This window comes from Falco rusticolus, chromosome 3, assembly GCF_015220075.1.
Source record: "Falco rusticolus isolate bFalRus1 chromosome 3, bFalRus1.pri, whole genome shotgun sequence".
NCBI lineage: Eukaryota > Metazoa > Chordata > Aves > Falconiformes > Falconidae > Falco > Falco rusticolus.
Window position 1 is genome coordinate 9,765,083 of NC_051189.1, and position 20,871 is coordinate 9,785,953.

A 20,871-nucleotide genomic window follows, 5' to 3' on the forward strand; every position below is an offset into this window, starting at 1 on the left:
TTGCCCATGACTGGAGGATAAATTAGATGAGCTTCCAGGATCCCCTCCAGCCTGGGGCTTTCATATCCTTTATAAGAGCTCAATGCATTGTTTAACTTACTACACTCTTTATTTCACAAAGTGACATAAGGAACTGATAACAGGCACTGCTAGAAGTGTTCCTCCCTCCTTTTGACACTGCGTAACAGCATCTATGGGCTAACAGCCAGGCTTTTAACAACCACAATTCATCATATTCTAGAGCTATGCATACTATGAGTGCAGATCATCCCAGCTGCACTAAATGCAGTAAAATGAAATCTAATTCTTAGATATTGTTTTAGAAAATTGAAGTGATAAAAGTTTGTTCAATTGGATCTGCATATTTTATACATGCCAAGGAGACAGAGAGACCACTGATGTAAAATCACTTCAGTTGTCTCTGGTATTACCGTTGAGTAAATGTGAAATTATTGAAACTCACAATATACGTGAATTACAAGACCTAGTTGTTTGGCTGGTCACATGATATATAAGCACAGCAAATAAACATTATAGGAGACAGATTAATTGAAGGTGAAACATGAATGCTGAATGAAAACAGCTGGTCAGCTTTTATGAGACTGAAAAAAGTACAGAACTTTCTCTACAAGACAATAAAGAAATATATACTCTGGTAAAGATAAATCTTACAGTATAATAGCCATCATTTCTACTGTGAGAAAATCAACTGACTGATTAGTAATTTATTATACGGCCAAGCAGAATTTTAAATTTGTTTACCTAGTAATTCTTTGGGGCCTTGAAAACTGTGTATTTGCATTCATCTGTTTATTTCCACTTGTTTCAGTGAGACATTTTGGGAGCCAGTGACAGGAGTCCCTTTCGCAGTCTCTTTATTTTGCCATCTGCTGACACCTCATATTCTCAGTTGTGGAAGGCTCTTGTGAGCCTCTTCAAGACAACTTTGTAAGCAAACAAATTACACTGAGCTCTGTGCTTTTATCAGGTATGTGAGGTGACAGTTTAGATGATAAAGCCCCAAAAGGGAAAACAGCCTGCAGTGCTTTGCAATATTGTAAAATGACAGAGACATAATTAGGTTAAAAACAGTCTAAAACATTACCAACAACATTGTGCAGGAAAATTTTGCAATTGGTAGTATGATATATGAAAATAGTTCGGCACTAATTAATTATAACAGATACACCTTCACAATGGAGGATAAAAAGAAAATTGCAAAGCTCAAATGCAATTTGTATTACCTTGGCCAAAAGGCTAGTTGGAGATGTAATTTCATGTGTAGGGAAATTTAGGTCTTTAGCTAGATAATTTTTTCCCATCTAGGAAATCTGATCTACATAAAAACCTAGAATTTATTTTTACTTATGCCTAATTTAGGAAAAGCAATATAGTTTTATGATTAATATAGCACCACAATGAACAGTTCAAATAAAGTGAAAAAATTAAGAATATTGTAGCTACTGCTTGCTCACAATATTTTTACACGCCCATGATAATATACTATAGTTTAATAAAAAGTAGACCTGAGGAATTTGACCTAAGTTTTGACGAAAAACATGGAGTTCTGAAACTTTTTTCCCCAGGACATTGTCATTCCTTAAATACTCAGGCTCACAAAACTTTTTGTGGACTTCTTGCTGTTTGAGGAAAGCTGTGGGCTTTTACATCAAACAAAAGATGAAAACCCAGAGCCTTCAGGTCTCAGGATTAGTAATCAGTGCAACATGAGGGGGAACACTCTGGCTGGAAGACCAATCGATTCATTGTCGGTGGGGGGCTCGGTTTCTTCCAGCTGGGGCTGCCGGTTATCTCAGGTAACAGCAGCCAACAGGCAACTGCTGTAACATACAAGCCAAATGCTGTGGCCAACAAACAAACAAACCACTGCTGGAAAATATGTTCAGTATTCAGTGTGTACGACTATTAAGATTACACGTGAGCAAAAGCACTTGTATACCATTGCTCAAACTGCTGTGTCCACAGCATTGTAAACTTAAATTAGCTTAGACTTCTGTTTTAGCCATTTTTCAGAAGTGGTGACTTGTATGATAGTACTGAAAGAGACAGTAGTTTAAGAACGTGAGAATTCTTTCCCCTTGAAAGAAATTTCAGTGCAATAAAGGTGAAAATTTTGAATACAACATATGTAGCATACAACCTTTTGCACTTTGTCCAGGTAAATGGGAAATAAAAAGTGAATAGAATCACTCCCTTTTCTGCATTTTAGGAAATGGGTCGTCTCAAACATTGTGTAGCTCCAGTGGTGCTATATGACCTGAGTAGAACTGTTAGAGCACCTGAAGAATATTTGCTTTAAGAAAATAATAACTATCTTTGTTGGAGAAATTTAGAATATACACATACTTGAGACTCTAGAACAATAATATTATAAAATCATATACTCATTAGAAGCTGACATAAAAAATGATGTATCAAATGTAAGTTGATTTTACCAAGGTGTGTTACACTATGACTGTCCTGGTTAGTAAACAAACTAAATATGTCTGAGACCATTCTCCAGTGCTGAGACCAGCTGCCACTGAACAGCCTGCATCTGTAATATTAAACTCTCTGGTCCTTCAAAACAGGCTCACACGCAAACTGCCAGTTGGGAATAATTCCTGGAAATATCACTCTAGCTCGCAGACTGCGCACACAAATAACCTGAAGGAGTGCCACTTGGCACAGGCCAGAAGCACACAAGCTATTGTTCTAACGGTTTGACAATACAGGACACTCCTGAGTGCCAATTAATTTACCAGTATAGATACAGCCTACAGAGTCTCTATTTTCAGTCTTCAAAATATGAATAGTAAGAAAAAAACAAAACCAAAACCAAAAAAAAAAAAAACCAAACCCAAAAAAAAACCAAACCCATAAAACCCCAAAGGACTGAATCAAATAAAAACTTTTCAAATTAGGCAAGCTACATTTGACTATTTTGCATAAGTATGTCTAAAGCTTGCTCTGAGTCTTGGATGAATGCAAAGAGTAATATCAACTCAACATTAAAACCACCACACTGAATTTTTGGAGTACTATATCAAAGGAAGCTTAAGAATTCTGTGTCAAGTTTCCCTAGGAACCTTTAAAATTTCCAGTAAAGGTATCTTGAGGAAATGCTCCACATTTCAAACATACACCTCTATTAATATTTTATTATTTTACCTGCACTGTCTGTCTATGAACATTTGTTTGCATACCCAGACTCTCACTTAATTAAACCATAGTTGCCAGACTACTAAACCAAATATTCTGTCTTAATTGAGATTGTTCTCAAACTTTCACAAACTTTAAAATGACACAGAAAGCATCATCATAAGCAGATCTGGGATAATAGAAGGGTCTTATAATGGGTATATAGACAGACATCTAAGATGCAACTGTGCAAATAATTGCTTTGGCACTAGCAGGTGAAAAAGCATTAAAAAAAACCAACCAAACAAAAAAAAACACACCAAAAAACCAAACCCAAACATTTTATGGAGAATGGAATTTTTAAAATCTCTTCTGTTTAATTTTAACATAAAACCTACATTTGGAAGAATTTCAAAAGGAGGTGCTCTTTCAAACAAGAAAAAAAAAATTGCTAAATGATTCAGGTGATCCATATATATATTTGTAGGGAAAAAATATTTTTATCAATATTTCTTGCCCAGAACTTATTTTGCTAACATTATTTAACACAGCTATTGTTTGAAGGTATCATATTGCTTTAATTTTCCTAAACCTGCTGCTCCGGAGTAGTTTTAACAAGTCTAAGCCAGAGAGGCTGCCATTCCCCTGTCTTCTTTGTGTCAGTACTAGGGCTTATGCAGCCAGATGGTTCAAAATCAGTTATTTTTTCTTAATTTTCTTTCATCTGGGTGAGATCCTGAATCTAGTTTATTGTGTTTCCAAATATCCATTATAGCTAACATGAGTGGGCTGGAATACATAGCCAGAAAACAGGGAGAGAAGGACAGAGAAGTAAAATCAGACCAAAATGGAAATTGGAGTAACCTCCTTCTGACAGTAGTTTATTCAATTGCTTCATGGCACTTCCCTTAGTTTAGGGAAATGTCAAGGCTAATTAAAGGTTGTCATCATGTTTTTTTATGCTATTAAATCCTTCCTCAGAGAAAACTGTTCAGCTTCTCATCTATAGTTTGCTCCATAAGAAGGAGCAACTATAAAGTCATAGTATCAACAGCTGCTTTACATTTAGCATATCCCTATGAATCATGCATTTCAAATTTATTTTAATCAATAAAAATAATTATTTGCAATCAAAAAATAGTTACTTTACTAGCTTCAACAGCAAATATTTATAATCAAATTGAAATTCTTTATTATATCCAGCTCTTAAACCAATATGCATTACAATCTTCTCAGAGTTCATTCCTCTGAATTAAAAATGTGGTGAAAACAAAAAGTTAAACAAAATTTTAGGTGGTGTGACTACAATTCTGCAAAGATTTTTTCTTAGCAGGAGTACTTACTCTCCCAAACTGGATTCTATGGAAAATCATTATAACAACAGCAGTGAAATTTTGAAAGGCAGGAAAGACATCATCATTCTAAAAAGAAACCAAATTAAATTTTCTGATTGTGATAAAAAAATATTTCCATGTTATATGTAATATTTCATTTGCTCTTTACTTATGTTGAAAATACAATGTGCTGCAGCTAAATGATGTGAAGTACTCACTAGTAATAGTAGAAACTGTACATCATCTCAAATTGTTGATAAATTTGACGTTTCATGCACTTTAATCTGAGCTTTGATTGCTAGAACCCTACTAAATATAATGTTCGCAGAATCACAAAATGGTTGAGCTTGGAATAGACCTCTGGAGGTCATCTAGTCTAACCCTCCCACTCAGGCAGAGCTACCTAGACCAGGCTGTCCAGGACTGTGTCTACATGGCTTTTGACTGTCTCTATGGATGGAGATTCCACAACCTCTCTGGGCAACCCGTGCGAGTGCTCAGTCCCCTTCACAGTAAAAAATGTTTCCTGATGTTCAGAGGGAACCTTCTGTATTTCACTTTGTGCCCACTGCCTCTTGTCCTGTCACTGGGCATCACTTCAAAAAGCCTGGCTCTCTTCTCTTTGCACGCTCCCTTTGGATATTTATATACATTGATGTGACCCCTACTGAGCCTTCCCTTCTCCAAGCTAAACAGTCCCAGCTCTCTCAGCCTTTCTTCATACCTGAGATGCCCCAGTCTCTTCAATCATCTTTGTGGCCTTTCTCTGGATACTATCCAGTATGCCCATGTCTGTCCTGTACTGAGGAGCCAGAACCGGACACAGCACTCCAGGTGTGGCCTTACCGGTGCTGAGTAGAGGGGAAGGATCAACTCCTTCAGCCTGTTGGCAATACTGTGCCTAATGCCAGTTACAGGCTTCCAACTAGACTTTGTACTACTGATCACCACCCTCTGGGCCTGGCCATTCAGCCAGTTTTCAATCCACCTCACTCTCTGCTCATCCACCCTGCACATCACAGGATGGATCTGAGAATCTGATGGGAGACAGCGTCAAAGGCCTTAGTGAAGTCCAGGCAGACAATATCCATTGCATCACCTTTGTCTACCTAAGCCAGTCATCTCGTCATAAAAATTGATCAGGTGATTCAACATTACAGTGCAATTAGAACTTCAGACAGACACCTTAGGGTGTCCACAGGGAAAATATAGATTAGTATGCATATCAGGGCTCCTCAACCTAATGAGCAATATAGAATAAAATTTAAAAGTATATTAAAACCCTCCTTTTTTTTAGTAACATCTTTGTTTAATGGAATGCTTCCAGTAATTTCCTACTATACTTGTATTCTGCAAGTTTATTTGTCTCAATCCCATTTTTTCAGTATATTTTCAAATATTCAGTATTTTTTCAAATAAGGCAAACATTTCAGACATGTGGGAATGCCCTTAAGGGAGAAAGGTTTTACTTGCTGCTGCCTCTCAACCACATTAAAACATTTGTGACTCACTGAAAAGTTCAGGTGTTCCCACAATTTTCAGCAGGGGTTGAAGGGTCAAACTGAAAGATAATTGTGTACACAACAGGTAGTTTTGTGCTCAATGACAACCAGCCCAAACCATAAAATCATAGTCTTTTGAAAAAGCATTTCTTCTATGAGATTTTTTCCCCCAGCTTTATCTAAAGGAATATCTTTCCTGACAAGTTTCAGACTTGTGTTGGCAGAATATCTTCCAGTGATTGTCGTTTTTCAAGTAGCCTAGATCTGGGCTGTGAAAAGACATCCTGTGTTCCTTGCAGGGAGGGAAGAGAGACTGCCCAGCTTCCAGGACAACGGGCACTGGATATGTTTGGTGATAGCAATGGAGGAAATAGATCTGTTTAGGAGAATAAGGAAGATAAAGGAACTGTGTATGTTTTGGGGAAAAGAAACAGGTTCTTAAACAATACTTGGAACTAATGTAAACAGATTTGGGGAATTTATAAAAACAACAAAGCAGAATGACAAAGAAAGGTGGGAAGAAGACCTCAAGAACTGGTAAAGAAAGTTCGGTCTGGGTCCAGATGGATGGTAAGCACAGAACAGAAGCAGGTAAGTATAAGAGTCGGGCTAGGAAACAGCTGAATGCTGAGGGAAAGGCTGGCAGAGACAAAGGGACCTCATTAAGTGGGAACAGGATTTTCTGCATACAGGGACTGGAAAGACCAGCCAAAGAAGAAAACAGTCTTTGCAAGATGAGGACAATTGAACAGTGAAGAAACTAACATGGGAAGGAGACAGGCAGGCATAAAGCTCCAGGTCTATCAAAAATGAGAGTTCAGCTTGCAGTGAATGCTATCAGCAAATATTTCATTGCCTCTGGTAAAGCAGGTGTCATCCATTTATGGAAACCCTCCTCTTTCATACAAGGTGCTGTCAGTTTGAGCTGACAGTTTCTCCATGGTCTGGGCTGCTTGCCTTGAAAAGCCCTGTTAACACATATAATACAGTATTTAAAACATTGCTGATTTCGTTTTGCATGTTCCATTCAGTCTAATGACATGTTTGCACACATCTTCCAGAGGACTACCACTCTGTTTTGTTCCCAAAAGAGACACTGCTCATTAAATGAGCAGCTGTTAAATAGTTCATTCTGTTATTCAATGTCATTCCTAAGTCTTATTTACTATGCACTGTTTGATTCCACTTTGAAGGAAGACCTACTGAATTGTTAATTTCCCTGGGGCTTTTCACTGCCCCATCATTACAGCATTTGAAGACTTTGACCAGTAATATATCTTTACAACACATTCTAAGCAAGGGAGCGCTCTAATCCCATTTTGAAGTAGGATTCTAAAGGCTTCTAATAATTTTGGGTGCCCATTTTGAGAGACATTGCTATTTACATGTCATACATGTCAAGCAGTTTGAATAGATTTTTATCTTGCAACTTTGAGCATTCAGCCTTTGGCAATCAAGTCTTTAAAATCTCAAATTTATCACTACAAAATGAATAGACAGCCTCCAAAACATTTAGGCAGGTTTCCTAGTATCACAAATTCTGTTTTAGGCACTGGAGGGATATAAATCTGCTCTCCATTGTAACTTTCTGCTTTGTAGGTTATGAAATTGTCTGTTGTCTTCACGAGTCCTTTCTTGCACTCACAGGAACACAGGCTGAAGTCCTGGAAGTGATCTTTTGGCTAATAGGAATCTCCTGTAGTTGCAAACATAGAATTCTGTTCATAAATCTATTCAATATGTAATTTTTAACTTTTGAATAGTGGGATTTCTTCTAAATCTTTAAATCATTGAAGAGCAAATTCGTCCTTTAATTTAAAGAGGCAAGATTCCTATGGAAAAAATGAAGGCATTCAGAAGTAAACACTATCGTACTGTATAATCACTGTCAATCTGAATTCTGCCATACTTTAACCAAAGTGTTTGATTTTACTGTAATATATATACTTTGTGTAGTTGCAGTATATTCCACTGTGTCCTTGTCAGATTTTTTCTACTTTGCTGATCTCATTTTTAAGATGAGGAGTTGCTGCTTTTACAGAAGGCCCATTATAACAGCTTGGATGAAGCAGTGAGAAGGCTGAGGGTATTTATTTTTTAACTCTTTTCCAGGTTCACTTAAGATTTTACCACTGGTTTTAAGGCTCAACAATGTCTTCAATGAACTTTAGGGCAAGTAAGTTCCCCAGGAACTGAATCTCATTGTATAACAGGGAAAAAAATAAACAATTTTGAGTTTAACCTTCAGTTTTGTAACCTTTAGTCTAAAAAGAGTTAATCCTCAGCTGTTGTTTTAAACTCTCTGAAACATTCAGACACTAAAGAGATCCAGAAGTCAATGTAAGAGTGAAGTCAAGAGGAGCAGACAAACCACAGGCTGAAATTCTTCTATCACCAGGAGTCCGATAAATGATAGAATGCCAAAAATCGCCGTTAAGGATCCATGGTATGAGAAAGAAATAAACAAAGTCACCAGTTTAAACACTAAATTAAAACAAAAGTAGTGGTATTCAGCTAGGAACAAAATTCCTTAACTGAGTGTTTGTTTCCACAGTGACCAAAGCTGGATGTGATTTCTGGAAAAAGGAGAAAGGCTTTGACTCTACCTGTAGGCCTGCACCTGCAGAATAGGTGTCCTGGTAGCATATGAGGGGTTGGGAACTCTGTCAAATGAAGCATCAAAGCTGGCTGAGCATGAAGAACCATCAAGAGGAAGCAGTGAGTGTTAGTACTGGGTAACTCACTGCTGTGAGCAGAGGTCCCCATCTGCCAGCTTGACCTGTTGTGTAAGGATGTTTGCTTCTTACTGAGGGCTCAGCATCTTCTAGAATGCTGTGGAAAAATTGCTGAAGTTTATCCAACCCCTAGACTATAATACTGCTACTTTTGTCACCACATGGGCACCAACACAGTGCAGCAGACACCTGGAACATATAAAGATTGATTACATAGCCCTGGGAAGAGCTTAAAGAGCAAGGAAGCCTAGGTGGTGCTCTCCTTGATCCTGCTAGTGAGGAAGAAAATTTTAAGGAGAAATAGATGGATTCTCTAGATCAACAATTGACTGCACAGCTGGCACTGAGAACAGAGATTTAGTTTTTATGACCATGGGACCCCATCTGAGGTTTGCAGACTGCTTGCACCTGCAAGACGGGATGCACCTGATGAAGTGAGGCAGAAGTATCTTTGCCAACATGCTGACCAACTTGGTGAGAAGAGCTCTAAACTAGGAGGACGGAGGTGAACATCCATAGTCAAGTGAGGAACTGTTGGACTGAGCTGGCTAACAAAGTACTCAGGGGGATGGGGACAAGAGAGACCTTGTAATTATCAAAACAAGGTTGAAGGGACCCCACCTTAAACTTATGCACATAAATAAGGAAGCATCTATGGGACAATACTATGCATAAAACTCACTTTTCCCAGAAAACTGGTGTGATCAAGAACCTCTCTGAAATGCCTATACAATAATGCATATAGTGTGAGGAAGAAATAAAACAGCATTAGAGAGAGGTCTGTGTGCAATTGCAAGGTTACCTTCTCATTGGGAAATATAGTGAGATGACTTTCATGACTGGACTGCTGCAATGGATGGATAACAGCTCTTTAGGAAGGACAATCTGGGAAAATAAGGAGTTGCCATTTATGTGAGAGCTCAGCAGGAATGCATGGACAGATGATAAGACACCAGAAGGCTTATTGATCAGGATTAGAAGGAAAACTACTATGTGGTGGATATTCTGTGTGGGTCTTCCATTCTGCCTGATCAGGAAGTAGTAGTAGACGACAACTTCTTCAAACAAGAAGAATCCTCAACTTCAAAGGTCCTGGTCACAGAATCATAGAATGGCAGGGACTTTAAAGAATACCTAGTTCCAAACCCCCTGCCGTGGGACACCCTTGGAGGAAAACATAATATTCCAGTCCTAAAATAAGTCTTTAATTTTGGCATTTTATCCCCTCAGATCGAATTTACTGAATGGAATTTTTTGAAAACTAAGAAACACTGATTTCGAGGAAAACCTTCAATTCCACCAGTTCAAAGAATAAGACTACAGAATAAAGCTTATAAGCATTTTACCAGTTGTTTTACTGAAAAGCAGAAATGTCTTAATACTTCACAAATGGCCTGCAAATTTAGGACAGTATTAATTCCAACAGTACTTTTAGGCCTAGGCTAAAAAAATCACACCTTCACTTCAAATTTTTTTAATGTCATTAAATTATGCCACATTTGTGATATCAGAGCATGGTGGGTCCCTATCCACCTCCTAATGGGCAAAATTTGCCATCTTTATTGACCTCATTAGGGCTGGATCTGATTTTATGGGGAAAAAAAGCCACACACACACACACAAGAAAAAAAACAACAAAACAAACAACAACAACAAAAAAAACCAAACAAAACAAAAAAAAAAAACAAAACAAAAAAATGTAGACACAGTTACTTTCCTTTTGCAATTAAGAACTGTTTGTGTCGTCTGAACTTTCATTTCTAGCCTTAGTACCACCTTGCTAGACATTTACATGTTTTACATTCTGAAATTTCTATACAAAGCAAAGCATTCATGAAGTCATGCAGCAGTCTTGTTGCTTGATTTGTCAGCTCAGTCGTTCCAATGTTGAATAATGCCAGCTTTAGCAATTATTAATTACTCATCCCTTCTTTTTTCCCTCTTTCCCTCACCTCTGTCTTCTTTCACTCTGTTCCATTTATTTAAAACTTAAAACAAAAAATGGGGGTTTAAAACAAATCTCTATTCAAATGTCATCTTTAATTGATTGGCAGGTCTACATGCAGTAGGAAACCCTGAATTATTAAACACTAGTCAGTTCAGCAACCTTAAAACGAAGAGTGATCAAATTACATTAATGCCTCCATAGACAGGCTGTTTCTTAGATGTGAAACCAAACTCTCATTAAGTTATTCTTCACACATTTCCTTTTCAAAAGAAAAATATCTTAGCCATATCTATTCAATTGTTTTCCTTTAGAAGCCAGAATTTAATCCTGCCTACTTAGATCAGGAACATTCATAATATACTCAGTGCTACCAGATATGGTTAAGTTTAAGAATCTATATAAACTCAATACCTTCCCCAAAATGTGCAGGCTTATTTGGTAGTCACTCAAACATAACAGCCAAGAGTATCACAGGGTGACAAGATAAAAATAAATATTTTTTGTTGTTATGGAAGCTGGGTTGAGGAGGGATTGGCATTTAAGATTTTAGGAATAAGATTGATTTTAGGAATCTTATACTGAGATTTCAAAACCTAAATAGATAACCATAAAAACAAATGTATATGTTATATACAGAGCAGTCGACTGAAACTTCTTAGCTTTTCTCTTCTGTGAGAGAGACGGAAGACATGAACAACAAATGAGAGAGCCTATGTTGTCAGATGCAGAAGTAATTTTCCTCACCAGAAATTGATAGTAATTACACAAAAGGAGGAAGATGAAGCTCCATTCGTACAGGTTCCCTTTGTGATTGGTCAGGTCTTTAAGGCATATCTACTCATGCAAATGTGGATATACATGTATAACTACACAAACTGGTAAAAATATGCAAAGGCCATTGTAGAAGTTATTCAAGGCCCTTACTTCGCAGGTGAAATCTGAAGCAACGTGTTAGGTTACGAAATAAAAGCTCATCTGCACACCCACACAGTGGCACAGGGACAATGGCAGGAGGGGAGTCCAAATAATATACTAAGTTCATCGCAGAAGAGGCATTAGCCCATCAAAGGCCCACCTCCATACACCCATAGGAGCACAAAGGTACACAAAAGCAGACGGCAACCCGAACCAAGGATGCCTGAGGAACAAACACCCTGTCTGGGCTCCTCCCAGGGCTGTCTCAGCAGAGCCTAGGAGGTTCGGCTGTGGGGCCAGGGGCGTCCCTCACCAGGTCTAGGGTGCGTGAGTGTGGGGGTGTGGGGGTGTGTGTAACAGCCTGTACCAGCAAGTAGAGCGAGGCTTTGTATGCCCAGGTGCCAGAACAGCTGGGGAAACTGGGATACAGGAGCCAGCAACTTGACAGACTAAGTTACCTCAGCTGCTGGAGGGATCTACCTTGTACAGAGATATATGTGTGTGTATATATATATGTGTGTGTGTATGTGTACATATACGTTCTCACCAATGGACTTTCATCCTGTCCAGCCAGAGAGAGGAGCAGAATGAGACCGTTGGTTCTATCTGTGTTCATGTGAGCACTCTGAGTGTCTGTGTGATCTATGTCTCTGGCCATGGCTATATGCAGTGTAATACATGTGCTCTGAGTGTGCATGCCTACTGGGAATATATCTTCAGCCTTGCTGCTGGTAGGACCTGGGGACATGGAGCTGCAGCAGCCTCACCTCTCTTGTGTTGTTGTATCCAGCATGACATTTTCATCTAAGAATGTGGGCCATATAATTTTTCTAGCTTTGTCACAAAAAGGATATTGAAATTTACTGGTAAAAAGCCCATTATAAGAGGGAGGCCATACTAGCTATTATATTTCTTTAAAAAAATTGATTGCACTCCTTGAAAAACATAATGCTTTTTTTTTCAAAGTTAAAACTTTCATGCTAAACCAGAATCTATACAAAGCAGCTGTAGCTCAAATTAAAAAAACACCCTGTCACTAGTAGGATTTTTTTGTACTTAAGTCTTAATCCTTTGCAGATTAATTATGCATATATTTTATATTTAATATTGGCACTTACTAAGGAAAATGATGATGTTAGACATCTTTTTGAAAATAAGTGCTGAAGTAATGCCGGGAAAATGCAGTGCTTCAATTAAGCTCTTAACACTCTCATCTTCAACCAACCACTTTTATGACAGCATCATTTGAAGCTCCATTTTTAAACATAAAACAGACTACAGGATTTTTGGTTTTCCTTATTTCACTGCCCAGAAAGTAAGCAAACAGAGGTAGCCTGCAGTCTAGTCATATAAGCCTACTAAATCATGTGAGACTGTCTTGCCTGCTTTCACCTACTCTAGATAGCATTAATAATTTGTACATATATGGGCAACAAGGTGTGTCTACAATCTCACCTGTAGTGCAAGCCTCTAAGTGTCTTTCTTCCAAAGTTGATAGTACTGAGAAAGGCTGAACTGTTAACAGATTCTGCCAGTTTCTCTCAATCCTTTCATAATTTTCTGCTCCACTTCTTGGTACACCTTATTTCCCATCCCTGAGAATGGATTTTAATCCAGCTGTCTGTGCCCCACCCCCGTTATGGTTATTCAGCAAGATTATTCAGCTGCAAAAAGAGATTAATTTGTACTACTGTGCCTGTAAACTGGATGTAAGATAAGGAACTCCAAAAATTCTAAGCTTTCACAATGTAAGAAATGTCACTTGCTGGGGAAAAGCTTAACACAGAGATATATATAGAGCAACCACTATTTTCATGTTCATTTACATTTCAATGTAAATGTCAATTTACATCTTAATGAAATTCAAGGGAGTTGGATAACCTGCTTTGTTTCCATACTTTCCTGTCTTATATGTTTAGGCTGGGACTTTAAAAGATTTTAAGGGAGTGATTTGACCATGGGCAAGAGAAGTCAAAGAGCAGAGCAAATACTTTGGCTAAATCCTGCAGAAGAGTTTCTTCCTATGGAAACATCCTACCTCACCGCACAACAAATATCAAATACAAAGACATTCAATTTGTTACGATTCATCTCTTTTGCATCCCCCTGTCACTCTTTGCTATTATCATAGAACCATAGAATGGTTTGAGCTGGAAGGGATCTTTTAAGATCATGTAATTCAAACCTCCCTGCCATGTGCAGGGACATTTTTCACTAGACCAGGTTGCTCAAAGCCCCATCCAACCTGGCCTTGAACACTTCCAAGGGTAAAGCATCCACGACTTCTCTGGGCAACTTGTTCCAGTGTCTCCACCATCATAGTAAAAAAGCAAAAATTCTTCCTTATACCTAATCTAAATCTGCCCTTTTTCAGTTTAAAACCATTACCTCTTGTCCTGTTGCTACCGGCCCTATTAAAAAGCCATTTTCCATCTTTCTTGTAAGTGCCCTTTAAGTACTGAGAGGACACAATAAGTTCTCCCTGGAGCCTTCTCCAGGTTAAACAACCCCAAATCTCTCAGTCTTTCTTCATAGAAGGAGGTGTTCCTTCCCTCTGATCATTTTTGTGGCCCTTTTCAGGACCGACTCTATCAGGTCCACAGTTTTTGTGTACTGGGGGCCCCACAGCTGGATGCAGTACTCCAGGTAGGGTTTCATGAGAGTGAAGCAGAGGGATAGAATCACCTCCCTTGACCTGCTGGCCAAGCTCTTTTTGATGCAGTCCAGGATAAGGTTGTTTTTCTGGTCTGCGAGCCTACATTGTCAGCTGTTGTCTCATTTTTCATCTACCAATATTCCCACGTCCTTCTCTGCAGAGCTACTCTCAATCAATTCTTCACCCAGTCTGTATAGATATGGGGGATTGCCCAACCTACTTTAGGACCTTGCACTTGGCCTTGTTGAATTTCATGAGGGTCACACGGGCCCACTTCTCAAGCCTGTCAAGGTCCCTCTGGCATACCAACTGTATCACTCAGCTTGGTGTCATGCAAATTTGCTGAGGCTGCACTTGATCCCACTACGCTGTCAATGAAGATAATAAATGGTACTGGTCCTGATACAGATTCCTGAGGGGTTCGTCACTGGTGTCCATCTGGACACTGAACCATTGAGTGCAACTATTTTGATGTGGCAATCCAGCCAATTCCTTATCCATCAAATAGTCCATCAAACCCACATCTCTCCAATTTAGTGACAAGGACATTGTTTGAGATCATGTCAGCCCTTATAGACGTCAAGATAGATGACATCACTTGTTTCTCCATTATTCACCAATCCACTCACTCCATCATATTACAATTAGTTAGGAATCCAGAATATAACTGTTTAGTTGGAAATCGTAGAATTGTTACTGGCACTTGACTTTCCCACTCACAAATCTAGTGGTTTTTTGCTCTGTAACAGGGAAAAAATCACCCATGCTAGTACAACTTGAAGCAAATTGTCAGAAATTCACATACTAAATCTATATGTTAAGCCTGTCAAAGAACATCATGAGAACAACAAATTAGTTTTATGGAAGAGATTAAATTCAACTATTTTCAAAAAAGCAAAAGGTAAGAACATTTCCAAAAGAAAATTACAAATAGTCCTACTGGGATGGAGCTGAAGCAAAATGATTACTTTCATTGTTTTGAAAATTAAGAACCAGTACAGACTTTGGTTTCTTTGTTAGTTCAGTAGCATATCAATAGAAATCTATTAGATTGAACCCTTTCCACATTAATGTTATCTTTTGTCTTTTATTTCCAAAAAGTGTTAGGCAAATCATATCTGAAAACTACCATGGGATCTGAAAAACATTGTTTGGAAGGGGTTGTATAGTCCAGCCTTCCACTCAAAACAGGATGACAATCAATGTCATAAACTACATGTGGCTTTGCCAGTGTCTTCACAACTTTCAAGGATGGTGACTCAACAGCTCCCTGGGAAACCTGTTTCTGTGCTGCACTGTTCTCCCAGCATTTTTTTCAATGTCCAGTTTGAACAATCTCAAGTCATGGACTTTGGCTATTGTTCCCTATTACATTGTCTGGCACTGCCACAGAGTCTGGCACCATCACCTCTGTAAGTCCCCTTTCACATACTTGTAGGCTGCTACAAGGTGGCCCCTTAGCCTCCTCTTTGTTGGTCTGAGCAAGCCCAGTCCCGCCACTGCCAGCCTCTCCTTTTAGCTTGTGTGCTCCATGTCCCTAGCCATCTTAAAGCTGTGTAAGGGAACCTCACGTAATTGCCTGTTGAGCTTCAATTAACTAACTGCTGAAAATGTACATAATAAAAGATAATGAAGTTAATTCTATTTGAGATGCAAGATATTAATGACATTAGTGTCGCTTGAAATGTATGTGTTGGTATTAATATATGTCTCAGTAAATGGAAATCAGAATAGCTTACTCAAAGACGAGAGAAATTGGAAGTATTTTACCTTTAAGTCTTGGCCCTTAATTGTTAATGTGGGATATTCAGCACTATTATTATTTATCCATTCACCTAAACCTTCCTTAATTACTGGTGTAATATCTTCCCATGACAGAAGTACCCTAATTAACACACTCTACGTCAGAAACTCCATATCCCTTCTTTTAAAGGAAGGACAATATTCAAGCTTTCCATTCATACATTGCATTACTTGCATGAGTGACTATATCCATTGACATAATTCTTCAAGTTCATGATCTCAGCAGATCATGGAAATACTGAGAAACGGACATTGATATTCTCTATTTTTCATATGTGAACATATACATCTGATTTCAATAAACCTCTTGCTCAAGCTCTAGAATGATCAGGTATTTGCAATTTTATGTGGAAGAAAAAGAAAACTTTACTGCCCCTTTTTGCAATCTATTAGATTAATTAAAATAATAAATAAGTGCATGGTGGGAAGAATGGTTCTGTTTTTCTCTATGGATAGAAAAGTATTTCTGTCAAAAGTCCCTGTGTTTCAGCTGCCTAGTCTTACCTTGCATTGACCCCATACAGCAAATTTTAATATCCGCTCTTCCCCAGAGACAATATTAATCCTGTCAAGCCTGAGGTCTAAACAGACTGTCAAATATCTTCAAATGTTGTTGTCATTCGAACTTCAGAAACTATATATTTGTTCTTTATAGCATAAAATATTTTGTTTGCTACAATAGATTCACCTTGGATTTTTTATGTTTCTATACATGTTTCTATATTTGAAGCTCAGGGTTTTCTGACTTTAGTATCAAGTATCAAAGCCACTATTTTTTTTTTTCTCCAAGTCTATGTCCCCAGTGTATCTGAACACACAGATTTTGTTCTGGTTTTAGTTCATTAGAATAACTTTGTTCCCTCTAAGAGTTTCTTTCCCAGGTTCCGAAGTAGCAAGCTGTACATATGTGGTTATCCACTCCAATGTATGAAGAATACAGGACAATTCTGGAACATAATTCCCAGTTATCTGACTTATCAACAAGTGAATTCTACTTTAATGCTTTCATCTCATATGACTGTATTGTAAGAACTGTGGATTTTTTTCCAGAATTTCAAACACACCTTGTTTTTATTCTGTCCTCTGATGAAAGTTAATGAGATGCCTGATTGTATGTTGAAATAATAATAAATCAGAACTCATGTTTTTTATTAAATATCTTCAAATTATTCCTTCTACCCTGTTATTAGTTTACAAATAACGTGTTTAGTTTCAAAGGCTCCAAAATCAAACTGTGTCAATGGGTAATAAAACATTACTATATTTTCCTACAAGCTTTTTTACCAAGAACTTGTTCCAAGTGAGTTTAATAACCTACTTCAACTATTCAGCTGAATATACAAGATTTGCTGCATACGCAAGAATTTTGTAGCTTAGTGTAGAACAAAGTGATATCATCTAAGCCAAACCATGGTTCAAATTAAAGTGTTTTGCACTTTCTTCCATAGCCAGACATGTAATAGTCTAAGTAAAGACACAACAGTTGTGCAATAGTCATGAATTTTTTCATGTGTCATTTGTGTAAAGGTAGAAATTAGTCACCTTTGTAGTAATAGACCCTAAAACTACAGCAATCATAACAAGCTTGTAAACTGGATTTTTAAAACAGTATAATTGGGCAGATTAATTACATTGCCTATAGCGTTACACAGAAAAAAATGAAATTCAGCAGCGGGATCCATCATAGCAACAGGTCTAACCTCTCCTGTTATGAAACTTATTAAAAGAAACCTAGAATTGACTAATTATCAGTTCTTGTAAAAAATTTATAGCTTTATCTACCACCCCCACCCTCCCAAAAGCAAACTTTTCTCAAAACCCAATAAAGAAAGAACGTCTGCACAGTGACCTATAGAAAATAGCTGTCCTGGAATATCTTATTTCTTCTGTAGGCCAGGCTTCAGACTATAGTATAACTTCTACAGTGCAGTGCTTGCCTTTCTAGATGAAGAGAGCAGACTGAATCCTGGAATATGTCTCAGGTAAGAAAGATGTCAAAAGATGGGCTCCAAGTCTGAGGTACCTGCAGAAAAGTGTTTACTCATCACATCAAAAACTTCTCAGGTTTTGGACTGTTATAGGTAGTTTAGGCAATATACTTCAGTCCTCTTTTCACCACTTTTGTAAAATGAGAAGTAGTTTGGCCAGCTTTTTTCGCTGTTCAAAGTTGTGCCCCAAAATAATTATGCAACAGATGGAGCTACATTTGTCTTGAAGTGCTTTCTGTAACAGGAAAAGACACTTAGTTCAGCACTAGAAGAGGTGTTAGAGGACCTCTCAAATATTGAGAATGAATTTATTTGAGAATGAATATTTACTAAAAGGATCTGCAAATGCTCATTAATATTTCTATTGAGGTATTGTAAATAAAATTCCATGTTCAATTTTTTTTCTTTTTTTAAAAAAACAATTAAACAAGCAAAAATTTATATAAACTAGTAACAGAACAAATTCTATGAGAAATTCTTATGTATCTTTGAAAATGGAGGAAAACAGTATTGTAAGGAAGGATTTTTGAAAAGCCAAAAATTTTTCAAGGCTAATAAATTAATAAAACTCAAAACATTGAAGATGTTGTGGGAAGAATTAATTACAGGATTTTAGTTAGCTTTTGGTTTCCATTTGTCAAAAATATGTCATGTCAAAAGCTGTTTAAAAATGTTTAATTAACATTTGTCCGTAGCAAAATAATCAAAAGATTCTATGTAATAAAATAAACATTATTATGCCTCTTCAATTACTGGGCATGTATTCACTCGAAGTTGTTCAGATAAACACAAGTAGCAGATGATTAGGCCTTCAGACTGATACCGGCTAAGGTACTTTTCACTTTATTTTCAATGATTTGGTGACCTTTTTTGTAATTCTGTAAAAGAGTGGTGTAAAGAAATTTAGTTTTAAACTTGGACACTAGGATATATCATGGTTTGAATTACAGAACTGTAAAATAAATCTTGCGTTACTGCATGGGCAAAAATGCCTGGAAAAACACAGAATAACAATGCACAGTTATAAGTGAACAGGTTTTCCTGACTTCTAGCCTGTTGACTCAGAAGACATTTCATTGCAAATTTTCCAATTAAAAATTATTTTAATCTCTATAATAATGACATATTAAACTTCTAGATATTTAAATTTTAGATAGATTATAAATAAACTTATTTTACTTACAGATATTAGCTACATGGGCTGCCTAGGTATTAATCTGCTTGCTACATATTAGCTGAAAATATTATGCTTGTCTTTTCTATGCAAGTATGTAGAACATATTAGTATACAGGCCACAACTTCTTCATAAATATTTTTTTTAAAAAAAATTACCTTGTTTCTGTCAATCGCTGAATTCAAATAGTCCACGGGACTTTTTAACAATGGGTCATGCTTTGTTGGTATAAAAGTCCAGAGCTATAAGTCCAGAGCTGTTTTTTGACTAAGTAGTGCAGAATGCCATTTCAGAAGCTACCTACTTCATATGAGGCTGAGAATTTCAGCATTTCCTATCAGAAACAGTCACCAAGGAAGCCTGATAATACTGTATGTAATCCAAAGTGCTTAAATACTGAAAATGCTCATTTTTTACTTAACAAGTTTGGGCTTCACATAATGACTTGCTTTTACTACATTTTTTTTTTTTAGTCTTGGGAAGAGGGAAATACTTTTTTCCTTCCAAATTGTTATAGAAAAGATTATCTCAAATTTTATCTTGCAGCACCTCAAGTGAAAAATCTTTCTAAAAATTAGTTTGAAATAATAGAAATGTTAAACTGATGGCAGATACAATATGTCTGTGCTCAAATCTGAGATTAAAATTCTTCTGATGGGGGTTAAAATTTTACTCTTTGTACACCAATTTTCTTTCAAGTATATCCTAAACTCCATATGATACTAATATGCTATTTGTCCTGATCCATCCTGACAAATGAGGACAAAATAGGTGTTCTACGTTGCTCCAAATGAAGTGCTGTTACTGAGTTTGTGTGGCAAGATTTTGGTAGTTGGGGAGCTATGGGGAGGGCTTCTGTGAGAAGCTGTAAGAAGCTTCCCCCATGTCTGACTGAACCAATGACAGCCACCTCCAAGCTGGACCCACCGCTGGCCATGGCTGAACCCATCAGAGACAGTGGTAGCACCTCTGTGATCATGTGTTTAAGAAGGAGGGAAAAAAAAAACCCTGCAACTGCAGCTGGAGAGAGGAGTGAGAACACGTGAGAGAAACAGCTCTGCAGACACCCAGGTCAGTGCAGAAGGAGGGCAGGGGCTGCTCCAGGCACCAGAGCAGAGATTCCCCTGCAGCCCATGGCAAAGCCCATGGTGAGGCAGGCTGTGCCCCTGTAGCCCATGGAGGGTAACGGTGGAGCAGATGGACACCCAAAGAAGGCTGTGACCTGTGGGAAGCCCACACTGGAGCAGGCACCTGGCAGGACCTGTGGACCTGGGGATAGAGGAGCCCAGGCTGGAGCAGGTTTTCTGGCAGGACTTGTGACACCACGGGGTCCCCACGCTGGAGCAGTCTGTTCCTGAAGGACTGCACCCCGTGGAAGGGACCCATGCTGGAGCAGATCGTGAAGGAGCGCAGCCCATGGGAAGGACTCACTTTGGACAGTTTTGTGGAGGACTGTCTCCCATGCAAAGGAGCCCACACTGAGCAGGGGAAGAGTGTGAGGAGTACTCCCCCTGAGGAGGACAGAGTGGCAGAGACAACATGCGAAGAACTGACAGCAACCCCAATTCTACATCCTCCCTGTGCTGCTGGTGGGGAAGAAGGCAGAGGAAATTGGGAGTGAAGGTGTGCCTGGGAAGAAGGGAGGGTTGGGGGGAAGGTGTTTTTAAGATCTGG